At 44.0% G+C, this 19,103-nt stretch overlaps 1 protein-coding gene across 3 annotated transcripts in view; it reads left to right on the plus strand.

Moving 5' to 3' along the window:
• Nucleotides 1-19,103, plus strand: part of CHRM2 (cholinergic receptor muscarinic 2) — a 170,620-nt gene that overhangs the window by 36,602 nt on the left and 114,915 nt on the right. The gene's annotated exons all lie outside the window — the stretch shown is intronic.

Here is a 19,103-nt window from a genome sequence, read left to right on the forward strand (position 1 = left end):
CTTTGACAGGTGAAAAATGTCTCTTGGGATGACATGGGACCAGGCCATGTTTTTAGCTCATCACAGATGTATTTATGGTAGCTTTAGTCCAGCTGGATCTTTCTGCTTCTAGGATTGTTTATGTGTGGAGTTTTTTTAAAAAAATACAAATAAAATAAAATTATGCTGTTTAATGTTGCGTGCCTCTCCGGGTGCCATTTGGCAGAGAGATAGGTCTATAAATATCTGAAATAAATTAGTGGCTGGCATGTAATTGCAAAGAGCATTGAGTTGTGAGTGATCCAGGAAGCCCATATTTCAAATTCCACCCAGTCCTTGAACTCAGTAGTCTGCCTTAGATAAGCCAACAGCTCAGAACTCTTTACTCATTAACGCCATTTGCAGGACATAAACACTGGCCTGCTGCACAGAGTTGTTGTAAGGAATCCTGAGATGTGGAACATTTTAACTATGAATCTAGCTATCTATTTATAAATCACCTTTTGCTAACAATTACACACACCAGTGATACCCTGATATGGCAGTAAGTAAAAACAACAACAGGGAACTGATGGGTTGTATCCATGGTTCTTCTAGACCAGGCTTCCTCAACCTCGGCCCTCCAGATCTTTTGAGACTACAATTCCCATCATCCCTGACCACTGGTCCTGCTAGCTAGGGATCATGGGAGTTGTAGGCCAAAAAACATCTGGAGGGCCGAGGTTGAGGAAGCCTGTTCTAGACCCATTGAAGTTAGTGGATATGGCTCTAACTTAGTTTCATTAAATTAAATGAAGGTCTACTCTGAGTAAATCCAGCATTGGAAACAATTCAATGTTTTTATGTAGCAACACCCAAAGTTGTTATAGAATTTAAGGCTGTTGCCCACTGAATTACACTTCACACTATTGATTACATGACTTTTAGTTGATGGATTTAAACAGATAGTTCAATTGACATACATTACTATATGGGTAAAAGCAATATTTCTGAAACAGGAAGTGTTCAACGTTGCTGCCCTCTTCATACTTATATAGGAATAAGTCCCATTGAACTCCATGATGCTTATTTCTGAGCATACATGTATAGGATAGGACTGTAAATGATATATTCATGAGTCAGGAAGGTATACTTTAGAAGAAATATTCTTTGTCAGAAAAAGTGCTGAGGGAGATCACTATCTGCAGTTTTTAAAAGCACTTTCACCAAAAGTATGTGTGTGTGTATTCAAACCTGCTGCCCAATTAGCAAGGAACACCACTGTCAATTAAAAGTTTTTAACTGATTGATCTGATCGATCAGTTGATCGAACATTGCAGCCCTAATGTAATTATTTAATACATAGATAAAAAATTATACTCCAATTAGCAAGTGGATAAGGTTGCAGTTGGACTGTAAGACTGCATTCCTATATGCACTGACTAGAGAACAAAGGGGATTTACTCTCAAGTCAAATTGAGTAAAATTTCAGTTGGATTTTCTTCTGAGCAGATATGTGTAGGATTTATTTGCTTTTATTGACCTGTAGAAGTCTTTATATACTGTCCTCTCATAAAATATCGGGTAACTGTCTAGCAACACAAAAACATTTTTCAAAAAACCATTAAAAACAGTACCAAAAAATCATTAAAATGACTGGCTCCTCAAGAAAAAATTAAACAACTGCATAAGTCTGCCACCATAAAGTCTTCAAGAGACGCCTGGAAGTCTAAAGCAAGGATGCCTGCTGAATCTCTGACGGAAGAGTCATCCACAGTATGGTACCAGTGACACTAAATAGCAGACTTCTGGTTGAGGCCAGTTGACTCGGCTGGGATATAAGGGTTCAGGCAGGTAATCTGGGCCCTGTTGTTCAGGGATTTGCATATCAATGCAAGGGCTTCAAATGTGGCCTAGTAATCTATGGGCAGCCAGTGCAGATGTTTTAACAGAGCTGCTGAACATCTGTCCCCATCAACTGCTGGAGCCTCCAGGCCATGTCCAGGGGCAGCCTCACATAGAGTGCATTACAGTAATTCAGCCATAAGGTTAACACTGTGTGGACTACAGAGGCCAGGTTCTCATGATCCTAATAAGGCCATTCCTAGCCACAGAGATTACTTGGGCCTCTAATGACAGATGGGTCCAGGAGTACACACCAGCTATGTGCATGCTCCTTTAGAGAGAGTGCAGCCCCACTGAGAAAAGCCAACTGGCCTATCTTCTGGACACAAGAACCACCTACCCAGAGAGCCCTCATCTTCCCAGGATTAAAGCTCAGTTTATTGGCCCTGACTCATTCCCCAGCATTTGGCGCTGTGGTCTAAAGCACAGAGCCTAGGACTTGCTGATCAGAAGGTTGGCGGTTCGAATCCCCACAACAGGGTGAGCTCCCGTCGCTCGGTCCCTGTTCCTGCCAACCTAGCAGTTTGAAAGCACGTCAAAGTGCAAGTAGATAAATAGGTACCACTCTGGCGGGAAGGTAAATGGTGTTTCCGTGCGCTGCTCTGGTTCGCCAGAAGTGGCTTAGTCATGCTGGCCACATGACCCAGAAGCTGTACGCCGGCTAATAAAGCGAGATGAGTGCCACAGCCCCTAATGGTCAGGGGTCCCTTTTCTTTTACATTCCCCAGCATTAGAGCTTCAGCTCAACAGCCTCTGTTGATCATGCTTGTTGTGTTGCACTCAGAGCAGGATTTTGGCAGGGAGACATCCAGGTTGTAGCTCAGCAGAAGGGTTGGCTTATCGCATTTTGAAGTGAAGTGAGACACACTACTGCTGAAAAAGATAAGCCAACGCAAGACCATTTAAAAATCTGGAGTCTAAATTGCCATAAGCACACCACTGATTTCAGTGTGTGTGTGTGTGTGTGTGTGTGTGTGAGAGAGAGAGAGAGAGAGAGAGAGAGAGAGAGAGATTTGCAAGGAAGTCAGTCATTTTTGGAGACAATAAGAGGGATAACCTACCCATTCTGCCAGTTCATACATTTTGAGTATCACTTTTTCATAACCAGATAGCCACATTCTGTGCACATAGCACACATGGGTTGTTAATCTGTCGAAACAGGGAAGTCCAGATGTACTTTCCAAAATTTCTCTGGAACTGTAAGCATCAAGCGGGTGTTGTGATTTTTGTACCTGATGTTTTCTGGACAAATTTGTAACCACCCCAACCATAAATACCTATGCACTAACAGCTCATTCTATAGTGCATAGGGATTATGGGAATGACAGCTCAAAACATCTGGAGGCATCAGGTTGGGGAAGGCTTGCTTGATGATGCCTAGGTTGTCCAGGTGTGCTGTACTGGTAGATCTCCTGCAACTAATTGGTTTTCTAGAATAAATGCACCTCAAATCCCTTTGATTGGTACAAGTAATAGAATCATAGAATTGCAGAGCTGGAAAGGTTCATTCTAGCCCAACCCCTTGCAATGCAGGAATCTCAACTGAAGCATCCATGAAAGATGGCTGTCTAACCTCTGTTTAAAAACCTCCAAAAAAAGTAGAAATCTGCAAGCATAACTACTGCTCATCAGAATTTGTAATTATGGAAATGCATTTACTACCCTTGGATAAATCACCTTATATCCTATAAGAGCTTTTCAAGAACATCAACCTCCTTTGGCAACTGCTGTTCAGTCTTGCACATCCGTTCCCTTTCAATGAACTTGACCACTGAGTTCTTTTTTTATCCCTCTGACTCATTTTTTTTCCAGCTTTGTGTTTCCTTTGCCTTCCCCCCCCCCCCCCTTTAAAAATGCCTGACGGGAACCTCTTAATGCTATTGATTAATCCCAAGCATGTTAGCTTGACAGAAGTCACCCACCAAAACATTTTTATCTTTCTTTATATGATGACCTACATATGCAGTATTCATTTGTGTGTGTGTGTGTGTGTGTGTGTGTGTGTGTGAGAGAGAGAGAGAGAGAGAGAGAGAGAGAGAGAACACACACATGTGCACTGTTACCAAAAAGCTCAGTTACAAAAGGTATGAAAGCTGGGTCTTAAGATCCCCTCACTTCCCCCTGCATGTATACCCCTGCTAGGAATGTTTTCTTTTGATTGTGAGATGGAGGAAAAAAGTAGACTCCAAATGGACAATGGTTTCCAGTAGGGTTTGAATGGCTTTTCTCAAAGAATTATGGGAGCTGTAGTTTGTTAAGCGTGCTGAAAGTTGTTTGGTGGCCCCTATTCTAGGACTGCCATATGTCTGGATTTTCCCAGATGTTACTGGGATTCCAAAGGCAGAAATGCTCAACAACTTTAGGGGTTTCCTTAAAAAAAAAGTTCAACAGCTTTCGGGGCATCCTGGTTTTTACTTTCAGTAATATGGCAACCCTACCTTATTCTCCTTCCAGAGCAATAGTTCTCAAAATTCCCTGTGAGGAAGGCTTGACTGTTAAACCACTCAAAGTTCTGTAGCTCTGAGAGGGGATCTGAGGTGGTCTAACAACTCTCAGCACCCTTAACAAACCGCAGCTCCCATAATTCTTTGGGGTGAGCCATGACTGTTTAAAGTGGCATGTATGGCTTGAATGTAGCTAGAGACAACACTAATCTAGATAATCCCATGGTCTGACACAATGTAAATCAGATACTTACCAGTGTGGTGGAGAGCCAGTGTGGTGTAGTGGTTAAGAGTGCTAGACTTGTAATCTGGGGAACCAGGTTCACATCTCCGCTCCTCCACATGCAGCTGCTGGGTGACCTTGGGCTAGTCACACTTCTCTGAAGTCTCTCAGCTCCACTCACCTCGTGGAGTGTTTGTTGTGGGGGAGGAAGGGAAAGGAGATTGTTAGCCACTTTGAGACTCCTTCGGGTAGTGATAAAGCAGGATATCAAATCCAAACTCTTCTTCTTCTTCTTACCTCCTTAGGACATCCTTCATTTGATATTTAATTGTTCTGTGGGTTTCCTCTTCCTGAAATTCTACTCTTCCCCAATTTCAGTTTAACTACATAGGGGATGTTTTACCATTCAGTACCACCTAGCAGAAAAAAAGATGGAAAACCACACAGGTGCAGAATACCTGACTATTCTCAAGCAGAAAATATCTCCGAAAGCACAGCATGAAATATAATGATATAATATCAATCCCACATTCCACATTTTCACAGATGGAATTATTATATCTCACTCCATATTTCCTTAGATTTATTTTGCTTGAGATTACTAAAATATCAGTTTTGCATCTGAAATGGTTTCCCACTTTGGCTTCTTTTTACATTCAATCCAGAATTACAGCATATACCGGTACATTTTGTCCTTTTACTGATGCGCCCATGTCCTGCTTCCAATTGTGAGGTAAAATACCTCACGAAAGCAATCTCAGCATAAGTATGCAGAATCTCATTGAGATAATCTCTCTTTTTTGGGGGGGTGGCGGCAGGGGGGTGTATTATCAATGCACATAACTACAAATATATGTTTGTAATAGGAAAATACGTGAATTGAAATCTGTGGCAAACAGTGGGCCCAGCACTCTATATGCCATTATGTGTGACTCTATTTTTAAAAAAGAATTGGTTACTTTATAATTGGTTACTAGAAGCAATTTCAGCAAGTATCCCAATAAAGAAAAAATGGACACAGACAACCAAGTAATTTGGAAACCCGTAATCCAGAGAGCAATTCATAGGAGGAGAATTCAGGAAGCATCCAGGAAGTCTGATCCAGTAACAAATCATCGAAGTATAGTGTTGTAAGGGACCCCATGGGTCATCTATTCCAACCCTCGGTAATGCAAGCATCTGCACCCAAATGGGGTTCAAACCATAACCTTGGCATTGTTTTAAGAAAAAAAACCTGCCCTTTCCCCCTTATGGGGTATTCAAGAGTCTGTATAGAGTGGGTCCCCTATTGGTAGGAGAAAATAACAGAGGCCAGCCAGAGTATATTGAGAAGCAAAGCGGCTAGTAAGCCTATCTTTATTAACTGTTGCAACAGGGTCCCCACTCACCACGTGCAGAAGGGAGGAGGAACCCAGAACCATGGTGTGCAAGCCCTTTATATAACTTTTGAAGTTGTCCACCCTGTAGCCCAAAACCAACCCCCAAAACATCATACATACATCACAGAAGGAGGTGGTCTATATTAGAGGAGGCAGTCTACAGCAGAAATCCTGTTTGCCAGGATACCTGATAATGGTCACTGATTGCATTACTTGGGCAGCCTGGGCATTCTTTTGTGTTGGTTAATACTTTAGTTCCTGAATGCAGGTCACAGGCTCACCCAATTCATACACAAATACGCCCTTAAGAGAGGATTTGTAAGCAAAAAGACAAAGGGAAGGCTTTCCCCATTCCCACCCTCCTTTCAGAGAAATATATTGAGGTCAATTTGGGAGAGTCAAAATGGCTTCAGGATTGCTCTCCTGTACTAATTCAGACACGTGGTTTATATACTTATGTATGTGTTTGCCTTGTGCATTTATGAACATTTAATTTATATTTGAAACCTTAGAATTCTTATAACAGCATTATCAGCACCACACTCTATCCAACTGAGCTAGCCGGTGCTATTATTACATTCTTAGGTGTGACTTAGGAAAGGGTGTGGCCTGAGGAGATTTCTGAGGGCCAAAGGCGGAGAGAGAGAGGTGTCTGGATGGCTGTATTTGGTTGGTGGGCTTGAGGCCTCTGACCCTCTTGCTACAGAAGAATAAGTTGGCTGAAGCAAAATGAATTGGGTAGCAGAACTGAGTGTTGGTTAATGTCTGCCTCTCTTTACTACCTCCCGGTCATGTCTGAGAGAACTAGGAATCACCTGAGCTCTTTACTAATTCTGCAAGGAGTTCAAAGGGTGAGACAAACATAAAAGAGATTCCAAATATGGCTGGCTGGTTGCTTAACAGTTGGAGCCAGTGCAGGATCATTCTGCTTCTATTCACAACTGGGTTAGGAAGAACAGGATTAGTCATTCTTAGGACATCAAAAAGTGTAAAAGGACAGTGTAAAATATTTAAAGAATCCCACAGAACAAGTTTATTGCAGTGTTATTTGCAGCACAATAACTCATTTTAGTTACAAGACCTTCGGAGTAATACAAAAAAAGTCAATATATTGGTATGCTTCCTGAATCTCAAGTTTTCCCACCATTGTTAGCTAGCATGAAATATTAGTTCTTCCTTCTTCTTTGCTATTCATTTGTTTTGACAGGTCTTAAGGGCCAATCTATTAAAGTCTGAATCACCAAAACATAGGGGTGGGGGAATGAAATAGCTGTGATAACCTTGGCCCCCATATTTTGGGGGCCACCATGTCTGGCAATGACAGCCATAAGCAGCCATAAACAGCATCTCCCATTGACCTTGCAAGCAGGATCCCAACCTCCTCCCTTCCTAGAAAATGTCAAGGAGGGAGGAGAAATCAGAGGGCTTCACACCGCCAGTATCACAGAGAGGAAGTAGATACAGGCTGCCGCCACTAAAATGACGGCAAAGCAACAACAGAAAGTAAACCACTGTCACCACCATCACCACAAAGAGGAGGAGGAGAGTCAGGGAAAACATCAAGACAATGGGAGACCCACACGCTGTGATTTGCCCCCAACCCCTCCTCCTAGGAAGGGTGCTGCCCATTCACACACTAATCCTGATCTTGGGGTGCATCAGCTGTGATTTGGAATGACATCTTCTTCTATGGCGATCACTCAGAGCAGAATAAGATTGTCTTCCATAAACACGGTTTTAAAATTGAGACTGTGAGTGATTGTGGAGGCTAATTCTGGATCCACACATCTTTCCACAGTGGGGACATAGGTTTCTGGGTGGGAGTTGATCACGGTGTGGATTTGCCAAATGTGTCTTCCTCTTAGCGCGTTTCTCCCTTTCATCTTGAGTTTGAGTGTCTTCAAAACCCATGATACCCTTAAGTTTCCCTGCAAATGTCCTGGTCCTCAAACACTCTGCACTTGAATCGGGAGAAAGCTGCACTCACAGAGCTCAGGTGATGCTGGAGTTCGGCATCAGTGTCAGCCCTAGTGGAAAGATTAGTGTCCAGGTAGGAGAAGTGATCAACATTTTCCAATGTTACACCATTGTTTGGATTTGTGGTGCTGCAGAGGGGTTGTTTTGCGCTTGAATGGCATCACAAGCTGGTCTATGGCATCATGTTGGTAGTGAGATGGTTGGCTGCAGATGCAGGGGAGCATCATTGTGCAAAGCTGTCTCACAGCACATAGTGCGGTCCAGAAGTTTCATGGCAAGACTGCATTGAGGGGCTGATCATATCTGTTGAAACTTGAGAGACTCTTTGCTTCAGGAGGCTGGAGTCAGTGCTGTTTTTGTGTTCTATCCCAGACCAAAATGGGAGCTATTATGACTCTCACCTGTTCACTGCTTCTACGGGCTGAACGTCTAATGTTGCAAACAATTACAGTAAGTAGACCTCTGTAGTAGTTTGCATCCCAAAGTCACTAATTCCATTGAAGTGTGTCTTTTTATAATGTTGCTGCAATTAATATTGCAGTTTTGCTCTGTTGTCCCTGGGAGTTTAAGGTGAAGGGTGGGCAATAAATAAATAATAGTTGTAATTCAACATAACTAGAATAAGTTAGCTCCTAAGGCACCACACAAACACTCCAAGGTGGCTTTAACTCTTGTCAAAATTATTGTCACCATGCTGAAAACTGAGATGACACCCTTTCTGGTATCGGAAAGGTGATCCCTGAAGAGCCAATCTAAACCCATCCTTGCAGACTTTTCAAATGAAGTGTACAACTTTTATTTACCCAGACTTTTAATTAGTTCTCCTGCTTTAATATCTTTGTCCTTCCCATATTGCAAGTTTTATTGCTTCCCCATTGTGATAACAATTATCTTCTCCCCCTTTTGTTGGTGTTGCTGTAACGTCCTCTAATGTTGTTAATTGTTTTGTTTTTTTATTGTGCGTTTAAAATTTTATGTGGTTATATTGGGCTGTGTGCCTTTCGGCAGATGGGTAGAAGATACATGATTGAAATAAATAGATAAGGCTGCAATGCCAACGTCACTCGCCTAGGAGTAAAACCCGCTGAATCTCAAGGATGGGAAAATAAGAAACCGAGAGAATTAAAATTGACAGACTTGGCCATCCCTTGTATTGCTTTATTGGAGATTCTTCAACCCACAAGTCTGCTCACGTTTTATTTCCATGAGGGTGCATTCTCTTTCCCCTCCACATACCCTCAGTGCCTTTCATCTTTTTTGTCACATATTCTTGAACTATCCCCCCGATAATGTGACCATGTGGTCCCCAACTTTTTAGGCCCAGAGGTGAATTTAAGAAATCCCTGTAGGCACCACAGAATACCCATCTCACACAAGAAAACCTGGTGATGCTCATAGTGCCCCCCTAAAACAATAGACATAACACCAACCCCCCCCCCAAAAAAAACAAGTGAAGAATGGACAAAATTAGGCAATGCTCCCCCCATGGGCAAAACACCCCCAATCAAAGCCTAAATATGTAAATGGCCCCCAAAAGCTGCCTCCCCAAAAAGATTGGACAATCCCTCCAAAGGAAAATAAGCAAGCAAAAGACAACGCTTTTTAAAAATCCAAAACGTGGACAACATACACATGCCAAACAAAGAAATAAAAAAGCTAGGAAAGCAGCCTCATGCAGAGTATTCTGGGAGAGGCAAGAAGTTGGGGTATCTGGAAATGCGAATTTCCATCTGGAAATGTCAATTTCCAGCCAAAATCCCTCAGCATTTTCCATGCTGCCTGGGGTTGATGGGAACTGGAGCCCAACAACATCTAGAACACACATAGGGAAACTCCAGCCGTCCAGATGTTTGGGACTAAAATTCCCATCATCCCTAGGTAACAGGTCCAGTGGTCAGGGATGGTGGGAATTTTAGTCCCAAATATCTGGAGGGCCGGAGTTTGCCTGTGCCTGATCTAGAAGGCCAGAGGTGCCCTTACTACTGACAGAAGAGGATGCTTGAAAAGTTCCTGGTTAAGATCCTTCCTACTTCAGAACCTAATTATGGGACAACAACTGCTCAAATGGTTGTTTAAGGCTGTTATCATAAACCCTGAGAGTAAGTTCCATTACATTTAGCAGGATTTAAGCAGACATAGTTAAGATTGTGCTGTAAAGTCTCCAGTTATTGGAGCAGAGGTAGGGACCGCTTAATGAAACTCAGTAACCTTGTCTTCTGCTTGCGCCCCCCCCCCATTTAGTCAAATCATACCTTCTAAATCAACCAATATGAGGACCATCACAATAAGAGCAGGAGGCATCTCCCTTTGACTCGTCAGTCATTTGAATGCTGCATATATTACACCAAGTTCAGGTAAATCAAAGCCCCAAAATCAGAGAGATATTTGGATGGTGAGAATTTCACAGGCACCTTTAGAAATGACAGTGTACCAGTGCAATGAATAAAACACATTAAATTGACTCTTCTCACATTCTTCGCTATATCAGCCACTTTAGGTAGGCAGGTCTTCAACAAAGATATCCTGTATACTATGAGCTCTTTCTCTGTTTGCTGAGCTTTATGTAGCCGAAGTGACACAATTGATGCACCAGCAGAAAGTATAAGCTGGCTTGGGGAAGCTCAACAATAGCAGAACAACAACAAAAATCCCACTTTGGTCTCCTGAAAGAATGTGCGGCTAGTTGAACCTGTGAAACAGAGCATAGCTCAGTGGTAGAACAGCAGCTTTGCATGCAGAAGGTCCCAGGTTCAAACCTTAGCATCTCCAGATAGGGATGGAAAAAGTCTGCCCTGAATCCTGGACAGTTGCTGCCAGTCAGTGGGGGCTGTACTGACCTAGATGGACCAATTGAGCTGACTTTGTATAAGGCATTTTGATCCTCCCTGGCAATTCCTCAGGCTAAATAGCTGATGGCTTTTTCTTTTCTTTTTTTGAAAACTACCCAGTCTCTGCCATCCGAGTCTGTTCCAAATGATCTAGACAGCACAGCTTTCTTATCAGGCCTGGCCACTTCATTTCTGAATTCCTTTGGCATTCTTGGCTGTCCCATCTAGGACTTGTGACATGGTTGCCTGTTTAGTTTCCCAGATTTTTCCATCACCTCCTCTTGGACACCTCAACAGCTATCAGTGAGTGTATTTTTAAAAGAAGGCAGAAGGGTATAGATAGCCCTTCCACATCCCCTGCTCTGTGCCAAGATGCAAATAATCCTTCGTTTTCTTTCTGTTTCTTTACCTCCTTAAGCATGCTCATATTTTTCTTCTTCGTTTTTTCCCTTCCTTCCTTCCTTTCATGCATTATTACTACGGCTGATCAACCCTATACAGCTTAGAATCATAGAATCATAGAGTTGGAAGAGACCACAAGGGCCATCGAGTCCAACCCCCTGCCAAGCAGGAAACACCATCAGAGCACTCTTGACATACGGTTGTCAAGCCTCTGCTTAAAGACCTCCAAAGAAGGAGACTCCACCACACTCCTTGGCAGCAAATTCCTCTGTCGAACAGCTCTTACTGTCAGGAAGTTCTTCCTAATGTTTAGGTGGAATCTTCTTTCTTGTAGTTTGGAACCATTGCTTAGGCCCAGGCTATCTGAAAGACCATATTATCCCATGCAAACCTGCCCAGGCTCTGGGATCTTCAGGGAAGGCCTTTCTCTCTCTCTGACCACCCTTAGAGGCAGGCTTGGTAAGGAAGCAGGAGAGGGCCTTCTCGGTGGCTGCCCCAAGACTTTGGTACTCCCTCCCTAGAGAAGCTAGATGGGCTGCTTCCTTGTCCTTCCACTGGTGGGTGAAGAGTGTTCTTTTCTGACAGGCCTTTTTTTTTTTTAAAGGAAAGTATAGTGCTGTGCTTTTATTATCTGTATTTTAATAGATTTCTTTGTTATATTGTTTTAATTCTATTTGCTTTTTAATGGTGACCTTCTGCATGCTATCAGCTTTTTGTATGTTATCTGCATTGCTTTAATTGGTGCAATATGCTTTGAGTTCCAGTCTGGAGGAAAAGGTAGGATATAAATAATAGAATCCTAGAATCTTAGAGTTGGAAGGGACCCAAGGGTCATCTAGTCCAACCCCCAGCAATACAGGAATCTCAGCTAAAGCATTCATGACAGATAGCAAAAACCTCCAAGGAAGGAGAGTCTACCACCTCTTGTGGGAGTCTGTTCCACGGCCAACAGTTCTTACTGTCAGAAAGTTCTTTTTTCTTCTCCTGAATATTAAGTCGGAATCTCCTTTCTTGCAACCTGAAGCCATTGCCTTGAGTCTGACCCCCAAGAGCAGGAGAAATCAAGCATGCTCCCTCTTCCATGTGACAACCCTTAAGATATTTGAAGATGGCTATCATATCTCCTCTCAGTCTCCTCTTTTCCAGGCTAAACATACTCAGTTCCTTCAAGGCTTCCTCATAAAGCTCAGTTTCCAGACCCTTGATCATCTTGGTTGCCCTCCTTTGCACTCGTTCCAGCTTGTCAATATCTTTCTTATGAATAATAAAATAAAATAAAATAAAATAAAATAAAATAAAATAAAATAAAATAAAATAAAATAAAATAAAATAAAATAAAATAAAATAAAATAGAAATGCAGATACATATTTATGGTCTCAATTGTCCTGAAAGTACCAATGTTATGCAGTATGTTGGGGTGATGTCAACGTATGAACCTGGGCAGTTGCCTTAGGCATTGCCCAAGGCCAAGCTCATCATACCAGCTTAATTTATCGCAGATCCACATTTGATCCTGATTATCCACTCCATCTCCCCCCACCAGTTTAACCTTAGAACAACCCTGTGAGGTAAGGTAGGCTGATGAGAGAGTATGGCTGGCCCCAGCGTATATGAATTCTGGGGCAGGCTTTTGAAAGAGAAAGGAAATAACAAACTGATGCAGAGACACCTGGTGCCAAACCTAAGGTTGGGAAAATGAAAACCTGAAATGGACAGATTCCTTCATGCCTCTCTGACCTCCAGAACTGACCTTCTCTTTCACCCTCTTAGAGAGATGTGGGTGATATAATAATGAATGAATTGTAGAACAGTCTACATCATTTGATAGGCTCGCAATCACCCTCCAAGATGCACATTCACCCTTAGCTGCAAGAATTGTAACTCTGTGTGTATGTTGTTGAACTCCCCTTCCTCAAAAGCAGCCATATGAACAACCTGAGCCTCTTATTCTGCTTTGACATCTTCTCTGGCTCCATGAACTTAAATATAGAGTAGAAATCAGCAGCTCCCATTTATTAGACTTATGTTTGCTTTCTGTGAGCACAAGGTACTTGACATATCATGCTTCTCACTGGGTACCAATGATGTCTGCTAGCATCCTTTCCAAGCATCTACTTTTCATCCAAGGTTTCAGAGTTAATAAGAATAATGATTATATCCTGTGCTTTCTTAATGTCCTTGGGAGAAGGCAAGGCATATGGCAATTTGCTTTACAGCCTGTTAAACTGGAGGTCGAACAACTTTGTAATTCTGTGACTAGACCTCCAAAAGACTATTTTGTACAGACTTGAGCATCCTTGACATGACTATTTTTTGCCCTGACAGCTAAATGGAACCTCCATATTCAGAGGCAGTATATAATGTTGTGAGGTGGGGGGGGGGGACACACACCATTGCTCATGCCTTCATCGCCTAGAAACTAGAGTGTTAGGCTAGCTAGATCTTTGGTCTGATTCCATAGGGCTTCATCTTGTATTAGAGACTCCCAGAGGTGTTTAAAACAACCACCACAAAATTTCTATTGCTTATGGTTGCAAACATATGCTTGAATCTATGTAGATAATGTCTGGTGAAATTTCCAAAGCTGGGGGAGACTGAGCTTAGTGGACCTGTTTGTTTGTTTGTTTGTTTGTTTGTTTGTTTGTTTGTTTGTTTTTGTGTGTGTGTGTGTGTGAGAGAGAGAGAGAGAGAGAGAGAGAGAATGCTCTCCATATCTACTTGCCCTTTGCTGTAGCTAGAAGGAGAATTAATAATGCACAACTAAGAGGGTATTTAGGGATGCGAGTGGCACTGTGGGTTAAACCACAGAGCCTAGGACTTGCCGATCAGAAGGTCGGCGGTTTGAATCCCTGCGACGGGGTGAGCTCTCGTTGCTTGGTCCCTGCTCCTGCCCACCTAGCAGTTTGAAAGCACATCAAAGTCCAAGTAGATAAATAGGTACCGTTCCGGCGGGAAGGTAAACGGTGTTTCCGCGCGCTGCTCTGGTTCGCCAGAAGCGGCTTAGTCATGCTGGCCACATGACCCGGAAGCTGTACGCTGGCTCCCTCAGCCAATAAAGCGAGATGAGCGCCGCAACCCCAGAGTCAGCCATTACTGGACCTTATGGTCAGGGGTCCCTTTACCTTTACCTTTAAAAGGATATTTGCACATGGGTTCTATGTGTACAACTGATCAGGCTAAAGAAGTATTCTTGTCTTGGTTTATAATTTAGGGTGCAGAATTCAAAAGGGTTTTATCACAGAGTGGGAGCCTTGCCTTGCTTGTTTACCAGTCATGCTTGGAAACCTGTACTGCTTCCCACCAAAACAGACAGAGCCCAATTCAAAGCTGCATAAGACTCAGTTGCACGTCAGATGATGGATATTGGGGATGCAGCAGTGTCTAATCCTTCCAGCTACCAAATTTCCAAACATCTGTCTCCTCTCCCTCTCACCCATCTGCCTGCAATGGCTCTCTCTCGCACTTCCTCATGTAGTCCTTGAGATTCTTATTTCAAACAAAAGCCTGAGATAAGAGGAAAGAGAAGCATCTCTTCTCTCCCCCCCCCACACCATCCTGTTACTTCTCCAGCACCAAGGAAAATAATTGAGATCGGTGGGAAAGGTTTGGAGGCAGACTGGAGGGAGAACCAGTAGCGGCCGGTGCTTATTGGGAATGATGGGCTGGAAGGCAGGGAAGTCAGCAGTATGTAGGGCTAAACAGCAGGTAGAGGTGGAGCCAATAGAATCTAATAGCAGGTGGAGCTGGAGTGAATCAAAGTGGAGCCTGGGCCAATGACAGGCAGAGGTACAGCCAATGACAGGTAGTGTCAGCTGATTCTAGTTTTGTCCCCACCTTTCTCCTCTTCAAAGGCCAATCCTGAAACTATGGAGGAGGAAATTAGCAAGCAGTGCCACTCCCTATAATTTTAGGTAAATAAAAAGGCAGGTGTCAGGGACGCAGCGGGAGCGCAGGGAGGGGAGGAGATGGAGAGCGAAGGGGAGCAATCCGAGGGCAGCGTAGGAGAAGATGACAGTAGCCTGAGAGATTCCATGAGCCTCTCCAGCGAATCGGAAGATTCACAGAAGGGGGCGCCGGTGGCCAGGGCAAGGGGGGCCACAAGGGGGACACCCCAGAAGCAAGGGGCCAGCGGGGACTCCCAGAGCAGCAGTTGGAAATCAGGACCAGCTTCCCCACCAGAGCGCAGTGGGGGGGAGGAGTCCCAGGTATCGGGACCAGCGTATTCACCACCAGCGAGAGGAGATGAGTCAGGATTGACCACGCCTCCATCGGAGAGCGGGGGAACGGTCAAGAGGAAGGTTGCCGGCTGGGCGCGCGCGCCAAGTTCAAATGTACAGGCGAGCAGCACAGCAGGTAGCCCGGATAGGGAACCAGGTCCTAAAGCCCGCCGGAAGGAGGGGGAAGATTCAGGGGGGTCAGCGTCAGAAGAGTCCAGAAAGGAGGAAACCCCAGCGGGCAGGAGGGCCCAGAGGAGGAAGGAGCTAAGGAAGAGGTGGAGCACGGCTAGAGTCTTAAACTGGTGTGGAAGGGGAGGAGACTCAGATGGAGCTTCGCCGGTCTAGGGTTTAAGACGTAGAGTTGCACGCTGCGGCTTTGAAATGGAAACCGAACTTCAATAAAGACTTTTGTAAATAACGACAGCCTGGCGTTGGTCCTCTGTGAGCTGGGACCTAGGGGCAGCTCTGACAGCAGGCAATTGGGGGCTTGGTGAGGGAAGACAGAGGTTGCTGGGGCAGTGTCATATCTGCCATATTGGGCCAGCCTCCACTGGGGAGGAAATGACGTCTTCTTTGGGTTGGGTTGAAATCTAAGCCGGAGAAGAACTTTCAGGGTTGTGATGGTTGCCTTTTATTTGGGGCAAGCTTTATGGAGCCACCAAGACATCTTATTTCTGAGCCAGGAAAGACAGCATTTGATGACATTGCTAGACTATACTTCAATCAAATGGGGCTGGGGGGGTGAGTATTTGGGGGCGGGGATGCAAAAAAGGGGGTCTGAGGTTTTTTTTTGCTCTCCCACTTCCCTTACTCATTGCCTGGCAATTCTCTGTCTCTGTCCCAGCGGCATCCTTTGCTACCAGTATGTCCGCTTTTATGGCTTTAATGATGCATTCAGAGCTGGCAAAAGCTGTCAGAGTGACATTAAAGGGGAGGCCGAAGTCAATCTGTGCACTATATTTAACCTGACACTGTCAGCTGAGGGCCGGCACTTGAGCCTCTGTGGCAAGAAAATAAACCGGGCACCTCACTTGTGATCATCCTCCCTATCTTCACAAACACTTAGAAGTCCTTTTCTCTTCTTTTTGCATGGGAAGAGGGAAGACAGAGAGGAGAAGCTTATAGGTAACACCAGAGCTGGGCGTCCAGTGTGCTTCTGACATTAATGATAACTGACCTGTTTAGCTGTCATTAGGGAGGGAGAGAACTGGAAGGGTTCTCCATTCAGTTCTCATTAAAGCAAACGTAATTTACCAAGGCTCATCCACTGGGAGGGAACTTAGAGGACTCTAACAGAGAAGTCATAGCATGAGAGAAGAAAGCTCCTTCAAGAAGAACGTCCAAATGTTTTATCTGCCCTGTGACCTCAAATCCATCAACATGCAGCAAGAGGTGGCAATGTCATATTGAAGCAACCAGGAGAAAAACAGAATAGACCTCTTTTGAAAATCACTTCTTTCGAAAACAGAAAGGACATTTCTCATGGAGTTAATTAATAGAACCATCAGTCTCTGGTCGATGTCATGTGTTTGTGCCTAAGCCTCTTCTGTGTCATTTCCATATTCATCTGTTTTTGAAAGAAACCTGTACATGAAGTTGTGTCCAATTCCTTACATCTCTAGTTGGGATTGGGGAGACTCCTGTAGGAAATCCCAAAGAACTACAGTCAGTGTAGACAATACTGAGCTACATGGACCAATGGTCTGACTTGGGATAAGGCAGGTTCTGTGTTCAACACACACAGAAACACACAGGGCCATCTTACCCATAGAGACTAGTGGCACGGGGTGTCATGGCACCAAGTTCTGGAGGGTTCCAGGAGAGAGTCCAGGGAACACCGAACGAGTGCGCTGAGTGAGAGAAGGTGCGTGCGCTGCCCCCGCCGAGCGCCAGCTTGGTTTTTTCCCTTTTTGCCAGCAGATGCCAAATTCTGTGGGATGCCAGAAAGCTAAAAGGGAAAAAAACAAGCCAACTCTCAGCAGGAGCGGCGCACACACCCTTGCTCACTCAGCACACTCATTCGGTGTTCCCAGGACTCTTCCCTGATGCCCTCCAGAACTTGGCTGCCCACCTCCTCCATCCCTAAAAAAAAGGTCAAAAACTCTGGGAAGGGGGGGGGCGCCAGAGGGATCTTTGCACCATGGCACCAGATATGCTTACGATAGCCCTGCACACACACAATTGCTACAAGGCAGACAGCCATTGTCACACAGCTCTGACCAAAAGGAAGTTCTCCTAATGTTTAAATGAAATCTGTTTTCTTACCATTTCCATCCATCAGCTTTAGTTCTGGCCTTTGGCCAAAGGCTTCACAGAAAAAAGTGGATTTTCAGGAGGGTTTGGGAGGAAGAGAGAAGTGGTACTGTGTGGGTGTTGGGTTGGGAGTCTCAAGCAAAAGCTCAGCAGTAGAGCATCTGCTTTGTATGTCAATTCAATCCCTGGCAAGTCCAGGTAGGACTGAGGGAAAACCTGCCTGAAACCCTGGAGAGCCTCTGTCAGTCAGTGTAAGTTATACTGAGCTAGATCGACCATTTGGTCTGATTCAGTGTAAGCCAGCTCCCTATGTTCCCAGCAAGGAAAACTTGATTTCTTTAAGGTAGCAAGACGGTCTGCATCTCATATGTAGGCTCCAAATGAATCAGGTCTTGTATCCTAACCCTTGAATTTGACTGAGTTTGCATTGAAAGGCAATCTTCCTAATTCACACTTTACAAAATTAAAATAAAATATAGGAACCAAAACACAGTCATTCTTTGCAATTTTCATTCCTGTGAATTATTGCAATGCAGTAGTCCAGCCAAGTAATGAGTGTGAAGATGTAGCCATTCTTTGAAGCGTTTATTAAAATTCACGGATGCATGAAGGTAACATGCAAATGTGCACCACAGCAAGGAAAAGAGGTTTGCAAAGAGGTGCAGATTAGTGAAAACTGCATAGTAAATGATGAATATTAGGTGAAAATTGCACTGAAATGCTGCTGAATTTGCTGAACTGAACTTAAAACTAGGGAAAGGAGAAAGGGAGGGTGAAATTCACCTATCCCTATTATTGGAACAACATGGCAGGGTTTGGACCTTAGAAACCTGGTGCCAGTCAGAATAGACAAGGAGACGATACTGAGCTAGACAGACCAATGTTCTGACTCAGCAGAAGGCAGCCTTTTGTGTAGGAGACCTACAGGCAGCTGGTGGTGGCACAGTTGCTAAGAGAGAGCAGATTTTGTGAAATTGATGAACCCCCACCCCCACCCCCCAAAATACCCCACAAATGTCCAGAAGAGGTGTGCATTGCAGAATCACAGAGGGGAAATACAGCCTTTCAAATAAAATAATAGGAAAGAAAAAGGTTCACGGCATGATGGGGACATTGTCAGAAGAAGTAAGGACACATTTTTGTTGCTAATGCTCAATTTTCTTGCTATCAGTTGGAAGGTCAAGAGATCAGGGCAACTGCTGCCAAATGAACACAACAGGAGGATACTTGCAGAAAGAGGATGTGGTGTGAAATGCAGCTTCAGATTTTTATATACAGTGGTACCTCGGGTTACATACGCTTTAGGTTACATATGCTTCAGGTAACGGACTTCGCTAACCCAGAAATAGTGCTTCAGGTTAAGAACTTTGCTTCAGGATGAGAACAGAAATCGTGCTCCGGTGGCACGGCAGCAGCAGGAGACCCAATTAGGTAAAGTGGTGCTTCAGGTTAAGAACAGTTTCAGGTTAAGTATGGACCTCTGGAACGAATTAAGTACTTTTAAAAAATTCTCTTT

The sequence above is a fragment of the Podarcis cretensis genome (assembly GCF_951804945.1).
Source record: "Podarcis cretensis genome assembly, chromosome: 10".
In the NCBI taxonomy this organism is placed as follows: Eukaryota; Metazoa; Chordata; class Lepidosauria; order Squamata; family Lacertidae; genus Podarcis; species Podarcis cretensis.